Consider the following 25,912-nt stretch of genomic DNA (forward strand, 5'->3'; position numbering starts at 1 on the left):
GCTAACAACAAGTTCACGAGTAATATAATGAAATACCTTTTGTCTGAAAAGATTATCCTTGATATGAAGAATGCATAATTGTAAATAAATCACATTTCAATTTATAAGATCATGTTGTAACCCAAAGAGGTAAAGAAGTGCTTTTCCATGATAACTACTTCATATGATAATCAAAACTACAGTATGAAAAGTATACCAAAAGATTTACGCGTACACATTTCTATTTATAGTATTCTCTGTTATAGTATTATCCGTTATAGTATTCTCTGTTATAGTATTCTCTGTTATAGCATTCTCTGTTATAGTGTTTGTATATGATAGTATTTCTCCTAAACTATATCTATAATAGCTTACTAGTAATTTATGTAATTTGAATGAATGAAAGTATACCTTTGCTACCCAAAGGTATTGAACTAATTGAATAATACTTTTATATCTACATATGTATACATAATATTTAACTAAGATTTAGACGACCTTCGGACAACTAATGGATACCCTAAGTACACATCTATACAAGGAAAAGGAATTAAAGCGGGTTAGCAGTCCTAAGTCCTTTAAACATTATTTATATAACTATACATACATAGACATTGCATTTAACAATATGTAAGTTTAAAAGGAATTTTTGGAAAATATTTGAAGAGTTTAATAATAAATATTGATGACTCGATGTCAATGTATAAAATGATTTAAAAGTAGTTTGTTTGATAAGACAGTGTAAAGTAAAAGAAATCCTTTGTTCGAAACACAGTTATAGAGTATATGAAATCATTTGCTTGAAACACAATTATAAATCGCATGTGATTGATTATATAACTAATATGTTTTCTACTTGTATCCCCTCCCCCCATAAAAGCATTAAAATCATTCGAAAGATAGATTTAAGGGGTATGAACTCACATGATAGTGTGATAACTATTATTGTAGGAAAACTCAATAAGAGGTAAATGAGTATCCCAAGCTTTACCAAAGTCTATCACACAAGCCCTTAGCATGTCCTCTAACGTCTGAATGGTCCTTTCACTCTGACTGTCAGTCTGTGGGTGGTAGGCTGTACTCATGTCCAGCCTCGTTCCCATAGCTTTCTGTAGTGACTGCCAGAATCGTGACGTGAACCTACTATCTCTGTCGGAGATAATGGATATCGGTACTCCGTGAAGGCGCACTATTTCTCTAATGTAGATCCTTGTCAGCTTCTCCATTTTGTCTGTTTCCTTTATTGGTAGGAAGTGTGCGGATTTGGTCAATCTGTCGACGATTACCCAAATGGTGTCAAGTCTACCCGCGGTCTTAGGTAACTTGGTAATGAAATCCATCGTAATCCGCTCCCACTTCCACTTGGGTATCTCTGGTTGTTGAAGTAGTCCCGAGGGCTTTTGATATTCTACCTTAACTTTGGCGCAACTCAGGCACTTGCCCACAAAGGTAGCTATTTCAGCTTTCATGTTCGGCCACCAATACATCTTCTTGAGGTCTAAGTACATCTTGTCTGAGCCGGGATGCACGGAGTAGCGAGTTTTATGAGCTTTGTTCATGACAACGTCCCTGAATCCGCCAAATTTTGGTGTCCAGATCCGGTTCATGAGACAACGAACTCCGTCATCCCTGACTTCAAGATTTTTGTCCATTCCTCTCAATGCTTCACCTATCACATTCTCTGGCTTCAAGGCTTCTTCCTGAGCTTCCTTGATTTGTGCGGACATGTGTGAGTGGATGGTCATGGTTAATGCCTTTACTCGGCGGCCCGAGTACTCCTTTCCGCTTAAAGCGTCTGCAACCACGTTGGCCTTTCCGGGGTGATAACGAATCTCACATTCGTAATCGTTTAGTAATTCCACCCATCGCCTTTGTCTCATGTTGAGTTCCTTCTGATTGAGGATATGCTGGAGGATTTTGTGATCGGTGAAGATGGTGCACTTGGTGCCGTAAAGGTAATGCCTCCAGATTTTTAGGGCGAAAACTACCGCTCCTAATTCAAGGTCGTGCGTCGTGTAGTTTACCTCATGCGTCTTCAGTTGTCTTGAGGCGTAGGCAATGACTTTTCCTCGTTGCATTAACACACACCCTAGACCTTGGATTGATGCATCGCAGTAAACCACAAAGTCTTCAGTTCCATCTGGTAGGGACAAAATCAGAGCACTGCATAGAGTTCGTTTTAGTGTTTGCAATGCAGCCTCTTGCTTATCTCCCCAGACGAATATCACCCCTTTTTGAGTCAGGGTGGTGAGTGGTTTTGCGATTTTGGAGAAGTTTTGAATGAATCTCCGATAGTAACCGGCGAGCCCTAAAAATTATCGGATCTCCGTGGGTGTTCTTGGTGCTGCCCAACTTTCAATCGCCTTGATCTTTGAAGGGTCCACATGGATTCATTCCTTGCTGACTACATGCCCGAGGAAATTCACCTCTCAAATCCAGAACTCACACTTTGAAAACATTGCGTACAATTTCTCCGCCCTCAGTGTCTCCAGGACTTGACGTAAATGCTGGCTGTGTTCTTCCTTACTTCGGGAGTAGACTAGTATATCATCGATGAAAACAATCACAAACTTGGCTAGGTAAGGCCGACACACCCGGTTCATCAGATCCATAAACGATGCGGGTGCATTTGTTAAGCCGAAAGGCATCACTATAAATTTGTAGTGACCATAGCGCGTTCTGAACGCTGTCTTGGGAATATCCTCCTCTTGAACTCGTAGTTGATGGTACCCAGATCTAAGGTCAATATTCAAGAAGAAACTCGCTCCTTGTAGTTGGTCGAAGAGGTCATCAATTCGAGGCAAAGGGTATCGGTTTTTGATGGTGAGTTTGTTTAATTCGCGATAGTCAATGCACATACGAAACGATCCATCCTTCTTCTTAACGAACAAAACCGGTTCTCCCCAAGGCGAGAAGCTTGGTCTAATGAAGCCTTTGCTCAGTAGTTCGTTCAGTTGACTGGACAGTTCCTGCATCTCGACTGGGGCTAGACGATATGTCGATTTGGATACGGGGGTAGCTCTGGTAATTAAGTCGATTCGGAATTCGACTTGTCGAGGAGGGGGCACTCCTGGAAGGTCTTCCGGGAATACATCGGGGAAATTGCAGACCTCCGGGATGTCCTTGATGTCTTTCATTCCTTGACCCTTATCTACGACGTGGGCTAGGAAGCGTGGTACTCCTTGCGGAGATAATTTTGAGCCTTGATACAAGAGATGATCTGAAAGTTTGAGCTAGGTTTGTCGCCATAAACGACGAGAGCTTCGCCACTTGGCAGATTAAGGCGAACGACCTTTTCGTTACATAGGATTTCCACATGGTGTGGGCATAACCAATCCATGCCAATGATAACGTCAAAACTTTTTATGGTGACCGTCATAAGGTCGATTTGGAAAGAGTGATTGTTTAAGGTGAGGGTACACCCGGAGTAAATATCGTTAGTGTTCTCTGTTTTTCCGTTAGCCATTTCTACGGTGAATGTGTCTTTTAGTGTTTGTGGTGTTTGATTAAGTAAGCGTTTAAATTGGTGGTTCACGAAGCTTTTCTCCGCGCCACTATCGAAAAGAATGCATGCGTAGGTATTGTTGAGGGGAAACGTACCGGTAACCACGGTTGGATCTGCGACGGCTTCCTCATAACCTATCGCCAGAACTCTGCCCACTTCGCCGGGGTTGGGGTTTCTTGCCTTCGAGCAGTTACGTTTGAGGTGTCCTGCTTCTCCACATCCATAGCAGGTTCGGCTTGCTCCGGCGTTGGCAGCTTGTGCGTTCGTTTGGGCTGGAGTTCTACAGAATCGGGCGGTGTGACCGTTTTTGTTACAGTTGGTGCAATGCATTTCACGGCATGCACCATTGTGGTGGTAGCTACATTTGTTGCACTTGGGCAGGTTCCCGACGTATTGCCTTATCGGAGTGGGGTTGGCAGTGGTTGTGGTGGCGTGCACTGCAACCACTTGTTGTTTCTTGGCAGGGTCTTGAGTAGGCTGGCCCTTTTTCTTATTCCAGAATTTTCTTTTGTTGTTTCCCCCTTTTGCTTGCTCGGAGGTGGTCGTTACAGTGCCATGGCTGGCGTTATGGTCGATGAGTTGCCGTGCCAGTGCCTTGGCACTGTCGAAGGTAATTGGCTTTGAGGCCAATACATGTCCTTGGAGTTGTTGAGATAATCCCCATACGTATCTTTCCACCTTCTTGCTTTCAGTAGGAACCATCCCAGGACACAGCATGGCTAGATCGCTGAACCTTGAGGTGTACGACAGGATGTCAGAGCCTGTCATTTTAAGACCCCAAAATTCTTCTTCCAGCTTCTGTATCTCACCCCTGGGGCAGTACTCCTTCATTAACATGGTTTTCAGATCTTCCCATGTTATCGCATTAGCCACCGGGAGCGTTAGTGCCTTGACGTGACCCTTCCACCAGGTGAGGGCTCTTTCGGAGAATGTGCATGAAGCAAATTTGACCTTGCTTGCTTCAGGGCATGCGCATATTTCGAAAATGGTCTTGGTTTTCTCGAACCATTGTAGCAACTCTATGACACCTCCGCTTCCGTTGAAGGTTTTGGGCTTGGCGTTAGTAAAGTCTTTGTAGGTACACTCTCTCGAGCGTCCCTGGCCGTCCCCGTTATTAGAATTCGAGGCACCACTGCCTGCACCACCTGAATTACTGGGGTTGATTTGGGCTATCACGGCTGCCACTCTGGCCGCCATCGCAGCCTGGAACATGGCTGGGTCGAACTGAGGAGGTGGTGGTGGGGGTGGTGTAGTCTCAGCTGCGTTGCCGCGTCTAGGATTTCTACGAGGTGGCATTTTCTGCCATAATCAAGAATAAAAAGACAATAAGTCTTTGATACAAGTCGAGTGTTAAACTAAACATTATTAGTTCTTTATATGCATCATGATTCCGACTTGTAAGAATGTTGTAAGAATCCATTCATACTAGAAGTCTATAAACAATGAAATATAGACTTTATGAATTTCGATAGTATTGATTCACATGAAATGTCTGTGATATCATGCATACTGGGTCCAACCAATAATCACTTGATGTATAATATTTACATGTAATTAAGATTAAATAAACTTTCGAATCTAATGGGTCTGCCCTGGGCCCACAACCAAACAAGGAACAGGATCCAAGGCGGAACCACCATTTCTAGGTCGACATGGTCTCAATTACATATAACTCTGATTTATACCTCGGGCGATCGTAGGTTGGTCACCAAGAAATTTTTATCTGAAAATAGTTCATGTTATGAATTTGATATAGTGTTCCCAATAAAACCGATTAGCGCGTCAATATCATTGATATAACTTAGTATACAATACTTGGGAAAATTTGACCCTGCCAGGGGTCTATGCTACATCAATGTACGGAAAAATTTTGACAGCCTAACTGATCCCGGAAGTGAAAACACTTAAATCGCGAGATCGGACATAAAATACTAGAAAATGATAGCAATATTTATCCGCAAACTAGGTTAAACTAAAGCGAGCAGTGCAAACACTACTTGCGGTGGTTGAAGCTCTGAGGATCACGAAGTGTAGACATGAAGTTCCTCATTTCAACCATGGATTCCGCCGCTTGACGCTCTACTTCTGCCAGGCGTCCGTCAAAAGTGGCTCGGTGTTCTCGGAGTCCTTGCACTTCGGCTCGGGTCGCGGCCATTTCCCGTCGAAGAAGCTCAGTGCAGTCTCGAGTTCGATCGTGTTCATTGTCCAAACGGCGAATGCGAACGGAGTTGACTTGGTTGGTGGCACCAACTTCCATGAGGTGTCGGGTGTTAACTCTTGTTTGCTCTTCGTGGCGTGTGACACGGTGAACTATGACATGGAGGGCTCGGTCGGCTGACCCTCCTTTGCTGAGATCGTAGAAATCTCGTTGCATGCCATAGGGAGGTCGTTGACCTTGCTCTCGGCTCCATCGATGTATAGTTTCAGCCCATTGGGGCATCAGGCCCTGGAAGTGTTGCGGAGGAATAGGGACAGGGTGTGGATTGTAAACTTCGGGTTCAGAGTCGGTTCCATCTGAGTCTTCTTCTTCTTCACCGTCTACAAATTCTTCCTCTTCCATGGGTTCCTTATCTTCCATGGGTTCTTCTTCGGGTTCTTCCTCTGGGTCTTCCTCAATCCAACCGGCATTCCCTTGGTTGGGAAAGTAGGGATCACCTGGTAAGTGGAATCATGCCATCGTACCTGTACGAGAATGGGGATAAGGAGGGATGTCGCGAGAAACCTTGGGAAAATAAGAAGTTACTTATTGTAGTTGATTATTACGGCTTTTGTGTTAAAATACTCCTATAGTATTTTTATGTTTGATTCTCGAACTTTTGGGTAAGTTAAAGACTTGTTGCTTATCATGATCCTTCTTCGGCGTACATTGGTCCTACCTTGGCTAAATATAGTTGATCAGGCTATATTCCTCCAAGATCTGACTACATAACCCGAAGCTGAATCATGGTGTTCAACTGGTCTTGATACTTTTATGTTATTGCCATTATGATACTGAATTAGTATGTGCGATTGTGCGAATACTTTTATAAATTTTTTTTTAAAGTATTTTTGAAAAGCTACGTCAGAGAATTTTGTCCCGTTGTATTTATAGTTTGTATATCTTACGTGGTTCGATATAATTAGTTCACTATAAACAAAGCTCTGATACCAATCTGTCACACCCCCAAACCAGAACGGCGGAAACGTTCGGGGGCGGATGACGTCATGCTCAGTATCATAACCATAGTGAAGAAAGTAAAACACAACCATCATAGATATAATTTAAAATGTTACATCGTTTCAAAATAGTACATGTTTTCCAAATAAATTACATATGATGATAAAATGTAGCAAAAGAATCCACACCTTAGCGTCTGGACTTCAGAAATCTTGTGGTTACCTGTATTACTGATTTCCTGAGAATACAAGTTGTTTTGAAAGAGTATCAGCATAAAGCTGGTGAGTTCATAAGTATTTATAAAAAAATAAAATATTGTTTCCTTAACGTTTGATAGAAGTTTGTTTCCAGAAAATCCAATATTTTCTAAAAGATTTGTTGTAAGCTGAATTGAAACAAGGCTTAGTATGTGTAAGTAAATCGTCATACTTATGTGTTTGTTTTATATTTAAATAAAACTCCTTTATATAAAGCCTTAGAATTTCCGTGAACTGTATGTTGTGTTAATATTCCATGCGAGATGTTATAATCATACTAAAGACTAGATGGCCTTGAATGCGACGTTCTTCAGGCGTCGGAAAGTTATGACACTTGTCACCACAGACTTGCCGGTCTAGCTGTTGCAAGCAGCTCAGGTGCGGGTTTGTCGGACCCAGTATAGATCTATACACAACTATCACGTTCCCCCTCCGGGAGATTCTGATTATAACTAAAGGAATTTTCTGTGGTACTTAGAGTACCCCGAAGGAGAATGTCTCACAAATATTCATTAACGAGTTCACGTAGTGTGTAGTGAAAGTTCGTTTTGCAAATCGATAATGTTATTGTTTTCTTTGTTAAATGAAGTGTTCAAAACTATACCTATTATAGTTTATCAAAAGTGTTGTATGATGGTATGAAACCTTGTTACGCATGCATATGTATTTGAAATAAAGGACATTGGAAATACTAAGTGTAAATCTTACACACCTTGCTCAACATATTACAAGGTGTGAATAACTCTTAAATATGTATTTGACAGTTTTACCCTTAACTGTCACTGTTTTTGAGTAATTATAGAAAAATCATCGTAAGTCGAAAACTGAATCCGCAAACTCTGAGTATTTGGAAAAAATGTCTACTGTGTTCATAAATTTTCCCATAATTTTTGGTAGTTTCAAACTAGTGTGAAAATGTTCATTTTCACAACCTGGTCTGATTTTGTTGCTGCAGTGATAGGCAGTTTTGTAAAAATCACCATAAATTGTAGAAAAATCGTACGGAGATGTGCAAGTAGTTATTTTGAAGGTATACCTGAAGTACTTGCATATTATACAGTTTGGAAAAATATTAAGTTTAAGCTGGGTAAAACAGTTCATGAACAGGTCACAACTTTTCTGTTGTAAGCTGTCAAGTTGAGTTTTGAATATGTTTTGTTGTTTTAACTTGTATTCCCCCCTGAAAACTGAAGAAAACTAGAAAATGTAGGGGTATGAACTCACCTTGAGTGATGACTTGAAGTGTGGAAGGTTGAAGTTCAGGAATATCAAGTCAAGAGCACTTGATGAACACGTGAAGACTTGGATGATCCTAAGAACGGTTTTTGGCGTTAAGATATGAGTCAATGATCCAAGAGTGTTATGAAATTATGGAATAACACTTGAGTTTAGATGGAATACTTACCAAAAAGTGCAGTAGCAACTCAAGAACACTTGCACAAGGTGGTGGGAAGTAGAGAGAAAGAAGCTTTCTTGAGGTGGTATGAGAAGTGTGTGTATGTTTGAAATGAGCAAGTAAGCCAAGAAATGCTTCAGGGATCTCTATATATATTGAAGGTTACTGGAGCAACTTGTGAGGTTGAAGTGATGTGTGCCTTGGTTTGTGTGATGTGGATAAGGTTGGCTAATGAGAGGATGACACATGGAGGCAAGTGGGCACACTTGACCCACTTGTGGGGTAGAATACTCCTCTTATTATAAAATAATGATTTTTAATTAAAAATCCTTGAAAAATAAATAAAATATGACTTTTGGGGGTTAAAAATGGTAAAAATATGAATTTGGTGAAAAACTCCCGTCAAAAACGTCAAAAACGGGCTTAGGAGGCGAAAGTAGTCGAAAACCGGCATTAGGGACCGAACCTGCGAGGTTCGGCTCTTAGGAGTGTGAGAACCGAGAGAAGGGAAAGAAGGAGCCGAGAGGAGACCGAAGGTCCGAAGGGAGGGACCGAAGGTGCGAGGCTTCTCGGATGGGGGGGGGGGGGGCGAAGTTCGGTCCTTGCTGCTGGCTTCGGTCCGAGAATGCTTCTGACAATTTCGCTTCTGACATGTTCGGCTCCTAAGAGGTTCGGCCCCTAAGAGGTACGACTCCTAAGAGGGCTTTCGGCCCTATTTAGTTGTTTTTCGATATAACTCCCCGTTTCAAGCGGTTTTTGGCCAAGTTAAGGGTCGGGATGACTATAAAAAGCTGAGAGAGATTTTGAGAGAGATTTGGGAGAGATTTCACATACTTGGAGAAATTTGGGAGAGATTTCACATACTTGGAGAGATTTCACATTCTTGGAGAGATTTGGGAGAGATTTCACATACTTGGAGAGATTTCACATTCTTGGAGAAATTTGGGAGAGATTTCACATACTTGGAGAGATTTCACATTCTTGGAGAGATTTGGGAGCGATTTCACATACTTAGAGAGATTTGGGAGAGATTTCACATACTTGGAGAGATTTGGGAGAGATTTCACATACTTGGAGAGATTTGGGAGAGATCTAACCTTAGCCATTATTATCGTATAATCTCGTAATGCAAGGTTCGTGAACCCCGTTATGCTTCGTTAATGATCGTTTTAAGTCCCCGAAAGGGTCCTTAGTCGTGTTTTGATGCGTTTCACTCCCTTTTTAGGGTTTTTACATTGTTAACACATAGATTCTTCGAGACACTTGAATTTTTGACATACAAATGCACCTTTTTATACATAGAATAACTTTTTAACATACAAGTAGTAGTTAAGTTTGACCGGTTTGACTTGTTGGCTTTGACTTGAATTTGGCGGTTGTCACAAGTGTACCGCCCTTTCCTAGACAAGTTTGTGATCATGTTTATTGACGATATACTTGTCTATTCTCGGAGCGAGGATTATCATAGAACAACACTTGAAGCTAGTGTTAGAAACGCTAAGGACGGAAAAGCTCTATGCAAAATTCTCTAAGTGTGAATTCTGGATCAGGAAAGTAACATTCCTTGGTCACGTGGTCAGCGAGGAGGGCATACACGTGGACCTTTCTAAGATCAAAGCGAAAGAGAATTGGTCAGCACCGAAGACGCCCACAGAAATTCGTCAATTCTTGGGTCTCGCTGGCTACTATCACAGATTTATCCAGAACTTCTCCAAAATTGCTAAGCCTTTAACCACCCTGACACAGAAAGGTGAAACCTTTAGTTGGGGAGAAAAGCAAGACAGTGTATTTCAAACATTAAAGCAGGCCCTATGCATCGCACCTATCTTGTCTCTGCCCGAAGGAATCGAGGACTTCGTCGTCTTCTGTGATGCATCCAACTAGGGCCTAGGCTGTGTACTCATGCAGTGAGGAAAGGTTATTGCCTATGCCTCAAGACAGCTGAAAACACACGAGGTCAACTACAGAACTCACGATCTAGAGTTGGGAGCAGTGGTCTTTGCGTTAAAGATTTGGAGACATTATCTCTACGGAACCAAGTGCACAGTATTCACCGACCATAAGAGCCTACAGCATATCCTCGATCAGAAAGAATTGAATATGAGACAACGGCGATGGGTAGAACTACTCAGTGACTATGAGTGTGAAATACGATACCATCCCGGCAAGGCCAATGTTGTAATGGATGCCCTCAGTCGAAAAGAGTATTCAGGTCGGAAAGTGAAGGCACTGACAATGACCATCCATTCTCGTTTATCCGCTCAAATCAGAGTGGCTCAGCTGGAAGCATTAGAACCAGAGAACATGACGGATGAAGCCTTGAGAGGGATGGAAAAGAACCTAGAGGTCAAGGGAGACGAAGTTTACTATTTCACGAACCGGATCTGGACCCCAAAGTACGGCGGGTACAGGGAGGTTGTCATGAACGAAGCACACAATACTAGATACTCTCTTCACCCAGGTTCAGATAAGATGTATCTGGATCTCAAGCAACTCTATTGGTGGCCGAACATGAAAGCAGAAATCGCTACCTTCGTGGGCAAGTGCCTGACTTGTGCCAAGGTGAAGGTGGAATATCAAAAGCCCTCAGGTCTACTTCAGCAACCAGAGATACATGAGTGGAAGTGGGAAAGGATTACAATGGATTTCATCACTAAGTTATCCAGATCTCCGAGTGGGCATGACGCCATCTGGGTAATTGTCGACCGACTGACTAAATCTGCCCACTTCCTGCCAATCAAAGAAAACTTCAAAATGGAGAGACTCACGCGAATCTACATCCAAGAGATAGTCCGTCTGCATGGTGTGCCTGTATCCATTATCTCTGATCGAGATAGCAGGTTTACCTCAAGATTTTGGCAGTTACTACAGAAGGCTCTTGGAACTAAGTTGGATATGAGCACAACTTACCATCCACAGACAGATGGGCAGAGTGAGAGAACCATTCAAACATTGGAAGATATGTTGAGAGCCTGCGTCATCAACTTTAACATGTCTTGGGACACTCATTTGCCCTTGGTTAAATTTTCCTACAATAACAGCTACCATACCAGCATCAAGGCTGCGCCGTTTGAAGCCCTCTATGGCCGTAAGTGCAGATCCCCTCTGTGATGGGCTGAGGTGGGTGACATGCAGCTAGTCAAGGGTCAAGTCCCCGATAGTACTCTCACAGGCCCAAAAATCATCCGAGAGACGACTGAAAAGATCATACAAATCCGGGAACGATTAAAAGCTTCAAGAGATAGACAAAAGGGCTACGCCGATAAGAGACGTAAACCCTTGGAGTTCCATGTTGGTGACCGTGTCCTTTGGAAGGTTTCACCCTGGAAAGGCATGATACGCTTCGGAAAGCATGGAAAGCTGAATCGAAGATACATTGGACCTTTCGAGATCCTCACTAGGATCGGTCCCGTAGCATACAAACTTCGTTTACCCCGAGAACTTAGTAACATTCATCCCGTCTTTCACGTTTCTAACCTGAAGAAGTTCCTCTCCGACGAGACACTTGTGATTCCCCTCCATGAGATCGAACTAGATGAGAACTTACACTTCGTGGAAGAACCCGTAGAAATCATGGATCGGGAAGTCAAACAAATGAAACAAAGTCGTATCCCGATAGTGAAGGTTCGCTGGAATGCCAAGCTGGGACCTGAATTCACTTGGGAGCACGAAGACTCAATGAAACAGAAGTACCCTCATCTTTTTCCAAGTCCATGATTTGTATTTAGTGTTTAAATTCTGGGACGAAATTCCCTCTAACGGGAGGATGATGTGGCAAGCCGAAATTTCTATCTTGTACAGTTATTCAATTCGATCAATGTCACACTCGTTTCTGCTATCATTTAACATTGTTTAGGGTCTATTTGAGTGTTCCAAGTCTTGTACATTCAAGGATAGAGTATAGGAATGAGATACCGAAGTTCATAGTAGCAAAATCAGGCCAAACACTCCTTCATAATGAGTGTACGCCCGTACACCCCCTCATGGCCGTACACTCCCACCTATATAAGTGGTACTTGGCCATTTTTCAACACTTTACACACTCCTAAGCCAAGATTTCAGGTTTTCTCTCAACTATCATCCCATTTCTCACCAAGATCTTCAAAAGTGTAAGTGTTTCCCACCTTGATTGTTACTACCTTACCTTATCCAATGGTGAATCCATGTTCCCATCTCATTAATCTCATATTTGGCTAGATCTTCATCCTTCACCAAGAACACCAAGAACACACACAAGTTCTTGGTGGCTGTGAACCCTTCTCAAGCTTCCAAATCGTAAGTAACTGCTTCCTATGCTTGTTACCTACTAGAAATGCTTGAATTTAGCCTCGAAATCGACCACCTCAGCATGAACATGAAGGGTGTACGGCCGCACACCCCTTGTACGGTCGTACACACCTCATAGGGCCGTAAACCCTCTTTGATGCTCATTTTTGGCCTTAAACTTGCATTGAAACTAAGAATGGGACCTAGAACACTTCCTTGATGCTAGTTAGTACCTTAAAAACACCTCAAATGCACACTTCTTCATGAGTGTACGACCGTACACTCCATTGCCGTACACACACCCTGGCCGTACACCCATGGCCGTACACTCTCTTGTATGGCCGTTGACCCCTTTTAGTCAATCACATGTGATTGTAACACTTAGTTTCAAGTGTTTCCTTGTCCCTAGGGTGGTTTCCTATCATAACTAGTTGTGATATACCCTAATTTTATACGAATATGTGTCATTACATGCTAAATAGGGTCCGTTTGTGTTCGAGACTTTACTTGAAACTCAGCATCCCATATCGATCTTTCATTCAAACCATTCACTTCAGGTGAGTTCATACCCCTATATCTATACTGTTTTTAACGTTTTCAGGGGGAATACAAGCCAAATATAAATGATTTGTGAAACTTATACAAAAATGATTTCAATAAACTTAACACAGATACAATTGATACAACCATTCAGTTTTCTATACTTTCATAAGACATACAGATATTTCATCTCGTTTGTATTATGCTGAGCATAAGGGGAGTTTTTCATCATAATCACAGAACTTTCAATATAAAACATGAATTGAAATTCACAAATGAACATATAAACTATAATGGGTATAGTTTATGGAACAATTAACATGTCAAGGTACAAGACAAAGATTCAATGCAACCAGACATATAAACTATGTAAAGCGTAGTTTATTAACTATGTAGACAACGAACTAAAATAAATGATTTCATTTTATTCTACGAGTTATCGTTAGTATAGCATTTTATGAGTGAACATTCTTCGCGTACTTAACTAAGTACTAACAAAATCCCTGAGATTATAACCAGAGTCTCCTGGAGGGAGAACGTGAGTTTGTGTATAGATCTATACGGGATTGACAATCCCGCACCATAACTGCTAGCTACAGTTAGGTCGGCAGGCCTGGGTGATAAAGTCATTTCGATTTCCGACGCCTGAAGAATGTCGTTCAGGCAATTCAGTGGTCAAGTATGGTTATAAAAACTCATAAATTTGGTACTAAGAATATACGATTAATGTAGGAATGGTAACAACTTCAACTAGTTTTATTATAAAGTGATAGAACTACTATACATATTACAGTTTTTCAGAACATTCCAAACGTACTATACTTACTAATGATGATCAGGGTTTTACATGCAACCAGAGAATTCTTATTCAATCAAACAATACACAACCCATTCAACGAGTTTCAGTAACAAAACACACATGTTAGAAAATAATGGATTTTCTTTGAAACATACGAACATTTTATAGATTTATCAACAGATTTTCAGTACAAAATCATGCTTATGAACTCACCAGCTTTATGCTGATACTCCTTCAAAAACTGCTTGTATTCTCAGGAAATTAGTAGACAGGTACCTCCTGGAGTTTTTGTGAAGACGGAGCGTATAGAGTCACGTCTTTTTCTTTTGATTGTATAAAGTCAAGAACTAAACAGATGTAATTATCTTTTTTAGATATATTCAATGTAATGGTTTTGTTTATTATGATTACTGTAATGCAATGGTTTTGATACTATATATGACGTCATCCACCCCCGAACGTTTCCGCCGTTCCTGTTTGGGGTGTGACAAATTGCCATTTCCCACATGTGCATCAACGACTTTCCAAGTTTACTATACCGTTTTTCATTGGTCGGTCACCTCATATATGTATTGATCAATCTGGTATACCCAAAAGCAGAGTATTTTTTGATCCTCGTATCGATGACCTTCTCAGCATTCTCAGTAACATCTTTTTTGCTTTCAACTATAAAAAACATTTACGTATATGTTGTCATGCACAGTAAATTACATTACAATTATCATGGAAGTATTACAATATAAACACTTACCTCAAGCTTTACGTCACTAACACCACCATTGTTGCATAGTTGCTCAAAAGAAATTAATCAACATTGTTATTGGTAGTTTTCATGTGTGTCTTGATAATGCATTGGTGGACTCAGAACTGGTTGATGTCATAATGTTGTACTGAACCACAGGGAAACACGACCTTGACCATCGCTCGATACCGAATCTGTCTAACCATGTACGACAATTGTCGTTTAGTTCACAACGTAGCCTACCCAAGCTTTCTTTGAAATCAGATTATAGGTAAGCTTTTGCAGCCTCTCAAAACAAAATCTATGTTCTTTCCTTCTATTCGATATTTTATCTCATATTCAACAACAAATGGAGACAGCAGAGTCCGTGATATGCATTCGGGAACATGGCTTGAATGGCCATTTCAATTGAATTGGCTTTATTTGATATGATAGCCAAAGAAAACATGTCCCTAATATATTCTTTGAGTCTTGATGAAAAAAAACCATATCCATGACTCTCCAATTTCAGTTTTCCCAACACCAAATGCAATAGGGAGGATTTGGTTATTACCATCTATGCCTACTGCTAGGAATATGGTGCCCAAGTATTTCCTTTTAAGGTGTGCTTTGTCAATGATAATAATAGGACGTAAACATGTTTGAAACGCTCGAACCTAAAAAGTAATTAGTAATCTAATTAAAGCGAAAACATGTGTATGGACATTATATATAAAGAAGTCAAAATACAAAAATATTACCGCACAACAAATAGCCATGAAAAAGTATTCAAATTTGTTGTCATCACTCGTCTTTATATGTGTAACCATCCTTGGATTCTTCTTCTCCAAGTTGTAACAATATAAAGGTAGTCTTTGAAAGCTTTCTTCAGAGGTCATTCTCAATAGATTTAGAGCATACGTTTTAGCATTCCATGCTTTCCAGTATGAAATATGTACATAAAGACGGTCATCTATAGTTCGTTGTATTTGTTTCCCCCGCACATATTACCTATACTATAAGCTAATATGCCCTCCAAGAAGTGATCCAATAACTATTTGTTGGCTTTTCGAGTGATGGGGACGTAGCTGTGTGTTTGAGAAAGTGTGTTTCTCCGATAGTTTAACCACTTGAAATGTATCAGTAGTATTATGTTTTGTTTCCCGTATCTACCAGTCACAGTTATCCATAAAAGCAAACAGCTTCAAACCTTTATTTTGTATATTTTTTCACTTTATATTGGAAGCCTTCACTAACACTTTTGAATCCTAAATTAATCTTAAGTGCTTCTTTGCTTTTGAAGATTTTGGTATAACTTCATATAGGATGTATATGTTGGGTTTCGAGCATTCTAACACTCCTATGGTGTACATGCAACCCTATATGCCTTGGATCTATGTTTTCTCTATTATACATGCAAATATCAATTTTTCCAAGGTATCATCCTAACTAGCATATTATGGAGTATATACAATATGAAATATAGTTGAATGACATACCTTTTGTTGTAGTTTGATTCCTTGTACCTTTAAAGAGATTAGTGCCCTAAGTGTTGCACCTCAAATGGTTCACACAACACCACCAACAAATGGAATAACTTGAGAGAAGATCATTTACACTCAAAATCGGCTAGCCCTCACGTGCCTATCACTAGTGCCATTTCATGAGCTATAAGGCTTCTTATATAGTGTGCACATTAGGGTTACACCATGTAACTCATGACTTTCCATATTCCTCATGATCCATGGGTTTTAACCTCCATGGAGTATCCATGGGTCATCACATGGGTTTAGCCCAACATGAAGAACTATGGATCATAAGCCCACTTTATAAGAATGAATGATTTACCAAATCAATCCCCATTTATTTAATTAGTCTTTTTTGATCACAAAATTAATTCCAAACTAATTCTTGATCAATACTAATTAAATAATATTAATATATTAGAACTTATAATATATTAATAAATCATAAATATCCTATTCTCATAAAAGTCTATCCAAATTGTTCTGATGCCATGTAACCCAAATTGACCATGCTACTCTCGGGTCAAGTACATACCAATAATAGTTATGGGCTTAGACACCTAATCCAACAGTCTCCCACTTGGATAAGTCTAATAACTATTATTGCAAGCATGACTCCAACCCGACTAGCAATCGTAGCTCTGAAAGCCGCTGTCGAACTCTGATCTAGTCAATGACGTGTCCATTAGATAAATGATCATATATTCCTCAATTCTGGATATCATATGGACAGAGACATGGATTATAATCATTCTCTCTGTCCATCTGTTGTTTCCCGATTTCCGATTTATGACGACCGACTAATTGAAAAAATCAAATCAGCCAGGCTTGGCCAAGCACTTAGGAGTGTCATCACTAAATCATCGAGGGGCCCACAGATATCGCTTTTATCCACATGGGGTAAAAGGAACGGATAAACTTCGACCCAAATGCTCGCTAGTACTTACTCATCAAATTACACACAACGATATGTTTTATAACAACCAAGTTACTGGTGAGTTTACATATGTCAATGTGCAACCGACTTGCAACTACAACTCACGTGTCTCCATTTGAAGAATATAAGATATTATCGTCTCATGATCACTCGTGATAATATCCATGAAGTGATTCAAATGAGCGTGGGTTGAATCCAATACTCGAATCTTATTCCAGGAGCAGTCATGAACATTGTAGCAAACTTATGGTATGACCAAAACACACCTCTACAGACCCATTCATGACAGTCTTGCCTCAATACCTACTTCCAAAGTATGATCGACTGTGGATTTGTAACATCCGGATTTCCAGGGACATTATCATGTATGTTAATCTTGAGATTTAAGGAGGGACTCGACGAGTTGAGGGACCAACTCGCCGAGTCGATTCGAGTTGATCGCGTGAATTTAATGAATGGACTCGACGAGTCAGAGGAGGGACTCGCCGAGTAGGTGCTGGGCAGAGAAGCCCTAATTTCCCGGGTTTGAGACCTATTTAAAGGAACTTATAGCCTCATTTGCGGCTACCCTTCCTTGAGAGCAAACCCTAAACGTGTATGGAGAGCCATGAGAGTCTTAGAAGCTAAAACTTGGAGTAAACTAGTGCATCTCTTGAGGAGAAGAAGAGATCACCCATCAAGGGAGCTAGAGAATCAGTGGATCTGGTGTAACTTCATGCAAGGGCTTGAGTAAGAGGTAAAAGCTTGCACCTTTCTTGTTATTTTGCTTAGATCTTGTAGATATGGAAGATTAGGGTTTCCGTTGAGAGAAAAACTTAGAGACACACTTGAACAAACGTTAGAACAAGTAGATTGCGGAATAGTTAATCTCGAAGGATCTAAAAGTTCAACAATAATATTAATAAGTTAGAGTTAGATAGTTAGAGAGTTAGTTGCGGAAAAGTAAAGAAATAGAAATGACAACAATTGTTATATCAAGTATACACATAAGTTGATTCATAACAAGGAATGCATTCAAACCAAGTTAATAAGGAAGATCAAACTTAGTGATTAAGTCACGGAACAGTTGCTCAGAATAGAGGTTATAATCAGTAGTATTCTAGTAAGATTTGAGAGTAAGAAGTGATGTGTAGTAAGATAGAGAGATAGAAAAGATAACTTCAGAGAAGTGTATTCAGAATAGATAGATGCGTGTGTTAAGATCATTGAATACAAAGAGAATGAGCTCTATTTATAGAGACTCACGAAGTACAATAGATTACATCTCTAACAGTAGCCATGTAAGGCATATTGGATAATAGATAGTATTACAATAAAGACAAGTAAAGTAATCTAGTAAAGTGACTGCGGTAGGTAGAGACTCCAGATGCGGTTGCTGTTGAAGGTGCTTGACTGCGGGTGCTTGATGGCTGCGGTAGCTGAAGTTCAAGAGGGTCACTTTTATGATTCAACAATTTCCCCCTAAGTGACCTCTTTAACTTTTGTTCAGCTGTCAAGTTTAAGGAACTTGATCAGGATCCACCAAAACTTCCTGATGTTTTCCAACCAGATGATTCTCCTTAAAATCTCGAACTTGACCTCTGCAGTAGTGTGTTTCGATCTTTCAACTGCGGTTCGACAGATATCAAGTTGCTTTCTGGTGAGACGATGCATGGCAGTCATAGGAATGAAGTATTTGACATTATCGGTCTTCCTTTTGAAAATGACTCCAAGTTCAGGAAAATTGGTTGCACCTAAGGATCTTTCTTGATAGCCTTCGGTAGGCATCGGTGCAAGATCAAGTGGTGGCAGATTAAATTTCTGGGTAATGGTGGGATAAATGTCTGCATCGATTTTAGCAAAATCACAGACCGTTTCTTTCAAAAAAGTATTAGCCCTTTCAAGCGCAATCTTCATCTTCAGATGCTTTTCCGACTTGTTCTGAAACACCTTAGCTATAAGAAAGACTTCTTCTGGATTCATGCAAGGGAAGTCAGCTTGGGTGCGAACATAGTCGTGTCCTCTTCTAGTGAGGGTGTACTGGATGAAGTCAGCCTTCATGAACTTCCGGACCTTGTAGTTCTTGACTGCGGACGGTCTATCATTAGACCATATTTTCTCAATGGGAGAGGCATGCTTAGCATAGAAATGACTAAGTCTCTTAAATTCCATTGGCAGTCTTTTGTGGTCAGGAAGGCTGCAGTCAAATTGCTCAAACATTGTGAAGTATTTGGCATTTGGAGAGATTGGGATATCCCAGTAACCATCCGAAGGAGGTTCAGCATAGGTGAGGTGAGGTCTGTAGTCTTCATCAAGCAGTCTGCGGCGAGGATTGATCCAAGAATTTATCAATGATTCGTCCATGATGGTATCAAAACCGCATTCTCTCCATATGAGCTCTGCCGGTTTAGCTGTCTTCCAATCTTTTTTCCTTTGGGAGGTGGCAGGAGAATCGTTTGAGCTTGGAGAGGACATGTGCTCAACCAGGTTTTTGAAGTGAGGGGGAGTCGCTGGTTTGTCAAGGTTGATCTCCTTTTGCGGTGGAGTATGATGAGATGGTTGCGGTGTAGGAATTTTTTCCGTGATGATGGGGGGGACTCTGATGCTGTGAGGTGGAGTGATGTGAATGATGGACTTCTTCTTCACTTCCCCCTCTTGAGGAATGCAACCCAGGGGCTTCCTCAAGCCATTGACGAAGGCCATCAACTTTGGCAAACATGTTTTGAAATTGAGCTTTGAGGTCATCTGCCAGTTGTTGATTATTGGGGATGTTGGAGTTGAAGAGCAGTTTATGAATTTCTTTTGTGAGCTGAAGAATCTCGGGACCGTGGAAGTTGGAGGACAGGGATCGTTGTAGTCTATTGATTGTGGCTTGAAGAAATGAGATAGTGGACTCATACGCAGTGTGAGTCTCAGCTATCAGTTTTTGAGACTGTGTGGCTTGATCCGCAATGGCTGCTTGGAGATCCTTTTTTATTGCGGTCACCTCAGAGATGAGGCGTTCCGCAGCAGCCATGAAGTCCTTGTGATCTGCTTTGCGGTTGTTGTCAAGGGACCGGATTCCCATTTCGACTTTGAGAGAAATTCTCTCAGCAGCCAATCGCTCACGCGTTTCCAAACGCTCTATCCGTTCGATGAGAGACTGCGGTCCTGGGGTGTCTTCTGGTTGCGGTTGAGTTGGCTTGACCGCAGCTAGAATTTGATCAACTTTAGCTTGTAAGCTCAGAAATTCTTTTCTCGTGACCGCATTCTTCTTCTTTTTCTTCTTCTCTTTGGGTTTGGAAGTTGAATGATGAGAGCCACTGGATTCCTCTTCTTCATCGAACATCATCAGGTCATCATCAGAGGGACTGGGCTTATTTACCTCCTGAATATCCTCATCATCAAGACCGAAGGTGGGAGCAGAACTGACTTCTATTGCGGTTCCTTCGTCTTGTGATTCATGGAATGTTGGAGTTGGAATTGGATTTGGAGTTGCTCTGGAGGGGCCTGCACCTTCGCCTGTTGCTTGGGCTTTAAGGATTGTTTCAGCCATCTCGTTCATCCAGTCTTGAACCTTTTGAATGGTGGCTACGGTATTGGCATTATTGATTGCATTTGCCCAATACTTAGCCACTGACTGGATATCTTGTTCCTTTTGTTGTTGTTGCTTGAGCTGTTGTTCCTTGCGAGCTTGGAATGCCCTCTTGAAAGCGGCATATTTCTTGATTTCTGACTAAGTTACTGGAGTGTAGCGTAACCGTGAGTCGTTTGATTCATCTCCGTCAAATCCTTGAAAGCGCACCGAAGTGTCCTTCGGGTCCACGGATCCCTGCACATTTGTGCTCACCGTGCCTAAACCACCTGCTGCGGATGTAAGCAGAGTAGGATTTCCTGAGCTTCCTTGGTCTCCTTGACCCATAGTCAAGTTTGGCCTCGGCTCAGTTCTGGCATGGGCGGAAGAAGTGCCCTGCGGTTGGGGAGGTGTTTGAAGTGTTTGGGTTACATTCAAAAGGATGGAGTGCAACTCCTTAGAAGAAAAGAAATACAGTCGGGAAGCCCTGGAGACCTTAGGGTGTGCACTAGTGTCATCCTCTTGGGAGTGAACTGGGGGGGGGGGGGGAGTCTCCACGAAGTGATGAAACAAACTCACTTTCTGAGCTTGAGTGGTATTCGATGGTGGTGGTGAATGGGTCTGCGGCCACCCCAAGGACTACCGGAGCCTTTTGAGAGGCTTCAGTATCGGTCCGGTCATGCATTTGGCCAGAGGTATTGGTTTTCCTTTTCTTAAGGATGGCAATTGGTTGCGCATCCTCATCAAAGTCATTATCAGGTGTGGGTGCGGTTGGTTTGGTTTTACGTTTCTTGGTGGGTGCGGTTGTTTTTTGAGCAACCTTCTTAGGGGTTCTTTGTTTCTTCTTGGAGGCCAATTGCTTTCTTCTTTGAGAAAGATTGGATAGAGTAGTGGAAGAAGGGACTACGGTACCTTCAAGGTTAGGGATTGTGGATGGGTTTTGAAGAGGCGGGGTAGGAAGGTATGGGGCAATACCTTCCGTAGCCTCAATATGATCTGAGACATCAGCAGTCTCAAGACCAAGAGTAGACAGAATGTGGGTAGGAAGTCTTCGAATTGGTCCAAAAATAGATTGATCAGAGGAAGGATTGTACCTTTTGAGATCCTTGGGGACAAAGAAATTGATGTCACTGCCCATGTCGATCCCTGCATCCACATGGAGGTCTGAAATGCAAAGGGACCAGAACCTTGCAAAAGTGAGTTCAGTTGGGTTCTCCCTTGGGCTCTCATTGGGAATGTATTAAAGAAAGTCGTCCCATAGGATCTGCCCGTAGTTTACGTCATGACCTGTGAAGATACTCCACACCAGCTCCAGAAGTTTGAGTCCTATATTGTCCGTGCCACCGGTTCTGCCCGACAGACTGCGGATGATGAAGTGGCAAACAAATTGCCAGACCGCAGGCAGTTGGTTTTTCTTGAATTCACCAATTCCTCTAATCTTCTTCTGATAACCCATCTGGTAAAGTGCCGAGGTGACGTCTGTCATAGATGGGTTGAAAATTTTGATCGAGGGATGAACAAGGAGGTTAATGGCAGAAAGAAACTTTTCTTTGGACAGAATGACCAAAGAATCGTTAACTAGGTTAAGATGAACTTCTTGTAGTTTTTCGAGTGGGCGATAGGCTGAAAAGGCACATTTGAATAAGGTTGAGATTGGGACAACGTCTGTGAAAGCATTGAAGGAGCCAAACAGGGGATGATTCTTCAAAAACTTGATCATCAACTTGATCGGAGCATTGTAGGATGAATGATCTTCGAATATAGCTCTGAAGTTGCTTGAAGCAATCGTGGGAGAGTCTGAACCAGTAGGGTTCACTGATCCAGATGCCTTGGATTGTTTCTTGGAAACACCGGATTTCACCATTGTTGAAGCTTGAGAGAAAGAGTAGAAAACAGAGTGCTTGTGGGTTTTGAGAGGGAGGATTCAATGTTCAGAATACGTAAAGTGTTTTCGGGAAGAAGAAGGGTTTATATAGGGGTGAATTGGAGTAGTAACTATTTTTACCCTAGGTAAAAGAGAGGATAGGGTAAAAGGTTGTTTGGAGGGAATCTTTGAATTGGGGATTAAATCTCAGCCACATAAGACGAAACGGTTTAAAAAGGTTTTGAGATTTTACCAAAAGGAGATTTGCATTTAATGAAAAGTCAGACGTACATCATTACGTCAGGTGATCGTGTGGTGAGGGGACAAGAAGTTGTAACGGATGGGACGTGCTGGGTAAGAGGAAAAGACAGATTAAGGATGCGTTTATGGAAGAGCATTCTTTTTGTCATCATACCTAAAATAGGTCTAGCACAAGGTTTATTCAAAAAGGAGAATGAGACAGTTTCTCAAGGAATGTTTTTTTATTAATGTTTTATTTAATGAAGGATCATTAAATAGCACACTATGATACAAGGGTTGATGAAACAGTTGAGAAATTATCAATGTGATTGCGGATGGAAACTTCATTGCGGATGACCAGATGTCATTGCGGATGATCAGATGTCATTGCGGATGATCATATATCATTGTGGATGGATAGATATATGACTGCAGTAGAGGAAACTGAGGAGAGCACTTGTACAAAAAGTTAGTAATAACAAACAATAAGGACCCATGAGAGATACGTATGATATATGGTTGCGGTACATAGACTGCGGTACCAAGACCATCTGTCATAAGTAACTTTCAGTTAGAACCGCAACGGAGACCAAGGATGGTCTGCGGTATCTAACAATTCAAAAAGAATTGCGGGTCTGGATTCATCATTCCTAACATTTGTAGGAAGGTGTTAAGTTTTGTGGAGTCGAGCGCTTTTGTGAACACATCAACAATCTCTTCATGAGAATGAACAAAGATGAGTTCAATGTTACCTTTCAAGATATGGTCTTTGATGAAATGATACCGTAGTTCGATATGCTTAGTCTTGGAGTGTTGAATTGGATTGTGAGAAATAGCAATAGCACTTTCAGAGTCACAGTAGATCGGTATCCTCAGCATTCTATATCCGTAGTCCAATAGTTGAGTTTTCATCCAAAGGACTTGAGAACAACAGCTGGCTGCGGCGACATACTCAGCTTCTGCGGTAGACAGAGATACACAACTTTGTTTCCTTGATGACCAGCTGACGAGTCTTCCACCCAGAAATTGACATCCACCTGAAGTGCTTTTTCGATCTAGTTTGCATCCGGCGTGATCCGCATCTGTGAATGCTTGAAGGCTGAAATCATTGCCTGCAGGGTACCATAATCCAAGAGACTTGCTTCCTTTCAGGTACCGTAGTATCTGTTTGGCTGCGGTCATATGTGACCCTTTTGGGTCAGCCTGATACCTTGCGCATACGCCTGTTGCAAAGACAATGTCTGGCGTGCTTGTGGTGAGGTACATCAAAGAGCCTATGATACCTCTATAAGTCTTGTGATCCAAAGATTCGCCTGAGGGATCAGCAGATATCTTATATCCGAAGGCCATGGGGACCTTAGCCGAAGAACAGTTGTCCATAGAATATTTCTTTAATAGTTCAGTGGTGTATTTCTCTTGATGAATGAATATCCCTTGCGGAACTTGTTTCACTTGAAGTCCTAGAAAGAAGTTAATCTCTCTATTCATGCTCATTTTGAACTTGTTGGTCATGAGCTTAGCAAATTCATCCACCATTCCTTGATCAGTCGATCCGAAGATGATATCATCCACATATATTTGTACAAGCATAAGGTGGTCACCATTTGCTTTTCTAAATAGAGTGGGATCAATCACTCCTCTTTTGTACCCGGACGAGACCAGAAATTCAGAGAGAGTCTCGTACCATGCTCTTGGGGCTTGCTTCAGACCGTAGACTGCCTTTTCAAGTTTGTAGCAATGGTCTGGGAATTCAATACTTTCAAAGCCTGGAGGTTGCTAAAGGTAAACCTCTTCTTTTAGTTCCCCATTGCGAAATGCACTCTTAACGTCCATTTGGTGTACCTTGACGTTTTTGTGGGCTGCGTATGCTAAGAAGATTCGGATGGCTTCCATTCGTGCCACCGGTGCATACGTTTCATCATAGTCAACACCTTCAAGTTGACTGTAGCCCTTTGCAACTAGCCTTGCCTTGTTTCTGACTACCGTACCAGATTCATCCAGCTTGTTTTTGAATACCCATCTAGTGCCAACAATGGTGTGACCATGTGGCTTCGGGATGAGCTTCCACACTTTGTTCCTTTTGAATTCTTCTATCTCTTCTTGCATTGCGGATATCCAATCAGGTTCTAGTAATGCTTCTTTGATCGTTCGGGGCTCGACTGAGGACATAAACGCTGCGTAGTGACAATGATCAGATAAGTCCTCTGAAGATTGAGTCTGGATACCTGCGGATGGGTTGCCAATGATTTGACCTGGTGGGTGGTCCTTCGTCCATACGTGTAGACGGGGTTGTAGATGATCAGCAGCTACGGTAGAGGGAATATCTTCAATATCAGAAGATTGTACGGTTAGAGATGGCAGTTCCCCCTAGATTTGAGAACATCCTGCGGAATCATCTTGGTTTGTTGGAACGAGAATGGAATTTTCTTGAGCAGTTAGGAGAGGTTCCCCCTGGATTGCTGATGGGAGTTCCTCTGGAACCTGAGAAGGTTCCCCCTGGACTGTGGATGGAAGAGTGATAATCCTTGAATCGGTTCTTGTATCAATGTTCTCTATGAGTTCTTCATCCGAATCCGAAGATACGTGTGATGGTAATGATTCTCTGCGGATAGGAACTTGAGCAGCATCAAGTACTGGAACCTCGCCGATTGTTGCTTGAACCGGAGTAGAGCTTTCCCCCTCAACCGGAGAGGTGGAAGTATTGAGAGATGCGACTTCGGATACTAATGGACCAGAAACATCAGCGTGTTGTTGTTGAGCTGCAGGTGACACAAGAACTTCGGATAGTTTCGCCGTTTCAACAGGGTCAAAAAGATCGTCATAATTGACTTCAACTAGATTTAAAGGACCTGAAGAGGCAGGAATATCGCTTTCCATGATTGCGGTGGTTTCAGTGGATGGAGGGGCGTTGCGGATGTGAGAATCATCAAATTTCACATCGAAGCTTTCAATGATTAGCCTTGTGCGTCTGATGAGGACCCTGTAAGCAACTTTGTTTGTGGAATAGCCAAGAAAGATGCCTTCATCAGACTTCGGTGCAAACTTGTTAAGCTGATCGCGGTTGTTGATCACGAAACATCTACACCCAAAGATATGAAAGAAGCGAACATTCGGCTTGCGGTTGTTAAGGCCCTCATACGGTGTTTTGTTGAGACGTTTACACACAATGCTATGGTTTTGAACAAAGCATGTG

The sequence above is a fragment of the Lactuca virosa genome, chromosome 1, assembly GCF_052849685.1.
Source record: "Lactuca virosa cultivar CGN04683 chromosome 1, Lactuca_virosa_CGN04683_v6, whole genome shotgun sequence".
NCBI classification, from domain to species: domain Eukaryota; kingdom Viridiplantae; phylum Streptophyta; class Magnoliopsida; order Asterales; family Asteraceae; genus Lactuca; species Lactuca virosa.